Raw genomic sequence first — 2,403 nt, forward strand, 5'->3', positions numbered from 1 at the left:
AAGCCAGGAACGTGTCCATGGTCGGGTTTTCTTTCTTTTTTTGCGCTTTTCTAAACACAAGACAGCCAGTACAATCGTTTATGCTCTTGTTTGTTTACGGAAGTCCGTCGCTAGTTTCGCCTTCTCGATGACATCACATGCGTTGTTAAAGACATCAAGCGATGATTGGTCGCGAAGCAACGTGTAGTTTGACATGTTTCTTGTCCAGGACACAAGATTTTAGGAGTCAAAATTGCGTAATCTGACAGTGACTATCGTAACAAACAAATTGTGTAGTCTGAACCAGGCATTAGGAATTTCACCATTCAATGTGAATTTATCTGAGAATATTCTGAAATAAGGACATCTAGTCAGTGATTGGTTCATGCCTATGACATCCTCCAAAATCCCGTTTGTGGCACAGCACAATTTTGTCCTACACTTCACTTAAAGGGGCTATATGCGTTTTTCTGAAATTTAAACTCGTGACTGACACCTGTGGCCAAAAAATAGAACTGCTCTTATTTTCTGCTCGCTCTCGCAGCGGTGGTGATGTCACATCCGCAGACAGCGCGGGAAAAACCGACCCGACAGAAAATAGGAAGAATAGGATACAGGCTTATAGGTGCACCCACTGTGAGCGGACAAGGTGTCAGTATGCTCATCAGGAGATGTTTGAGTCATAAATGGTAAAATAAAAAGGCTATTGTTACGTTTATTTTGGGGAAAAAGTTGCATATAGCCCCTTTGAAGTATGATTGAGATGCTTGATAACTAACTTTTAAAGGGCATATTACAGGTTAAATTTCTTTCTAAATGAATATATAACCGTGTATGAAAATACCATATGAAAAGGTAATGCAGGATTTAAAATGTTTTAAAAATACATGAGCACAAATTTTGTAGATAAAGAGGCCGTTCCGTTGGCCGCTTGTAAAAAACGCTTTTTTTCCAACATCGCGTCATATTACGTCACGAGAGGGAGTCGCTTGCCGAGCTCTGCGTTGGCTCAGTGCAGAATAGGTTGGTATTCAGTTGTTCCGAGTCCGTGTATTTTCGTTAGATTTTCTATTCCAATGTATCATTGTCATGGTAAATTATTGTGTCCAGCCTGTCAGGACATCGAGTCCACAGGTTTCTTATTAAAAAAAAAAGTTGAGGAAACCTGCATGGTGGCGTTTTGTGCAGTTGAAAAGACGGGACTTCACTTCTGCATCCTCTTCGAAACACGCGGATTATCATCGCAGCGATATGTGTTTAACATGGTAATACTCATGTAAAGGATGACATTAAATGAATAAACATCCACACTTGATGCTTCTTTGCCGTTGTTTTTACGTGCATCAATTTGAACATTGATGAATAAACAGTATGTACATTAACACAAATGCATACAGTCTCACACTTTTCAAAAAATTTGGAATTATGTAATGTAAATATTCTATTCATGCTGTATCAGCACCTAGACACCTGCTCTGTTCTCCACACACAACAACTCAATTTGTCTCCTATAACCGTTGATGTCTAATCCTGTTCTGTCCCTAATTGTGTGTCATAATTGTATGGGTTTGGTCTAGAAGTATTAATAAACATTTATAATTTCCTCAGCATCCGAACTGTCATTGCGATCCATTGTTTTCCTATCGTTGAAATTCACCGCACTCCCGCTCGTTACGTCACTTCCGGATTTGTCATTTTTAGATGCGGAAGTCACAAAAAACAACTCCAAAAGCCTTAATAGCATATTTTAAAGTATATTTTAAAGAAAGTCTAGTTCCTACATTATTTTTTCTATACATTGACTCACTGGGGTCTCTAACCTGCAATATGCCCTTTAAGCTCAGCTTTGAGACAATTTTTTTTTTTTTTACTCTTAAGTCAATTCTTAGCAGTGTTTTTGTGAGTAATTCTCAGATGCTTGATAAATACGGGTCCAGGTTACTAGTACAAACAGATCACTATTTTAAGTAAATGAAGACCCCCCACAAATATATTTGGAACCATTAGCATGAAAAAAGGAAGTGGATGCTGTGTGGGCTGCCAATGTGGGGTAGCACATTTTTAGCTAAAAGGAACACCTGGCTGGAAGCCGTTGATAGACTAGACAAAATTTGGAAAATTAATGATTGCACAGACTTTACTGGTCGGCGGTCTATAGTTATCAAAACTCTGCCAATTATATGCCTTTCGTTTTCTTCTTAAGTGGATGTAAGTGTGCTGCTTAGTTCACTTAATATTCATGTAATACTTCAGAACCACTGAAGCATATCTCAGCAATAATGAAAAGTGAACATGCCAACCTGGATTTTTTTTTAAATTCACACAAAACCGGCAGCAATATTTAATTTACATTCCTGCTGGTATGCCTTTATCAAACTAGTGTGTTAGTAGGAAGTTCAAACAAACACATTAAGACGCATTTGA

Source organism: Gobio gobio (genome assembly GCF_949357685.1).
Source record: "Gobio gobio genome assembly, chromosome: 6".
Taxonomy (NCBI): domain Eukaryota; kingdom Metazoa; phylum Chordata; class Actinopteri; order Cypriniformes; family Gobionidae; genus Gobio; species Gobio gobio.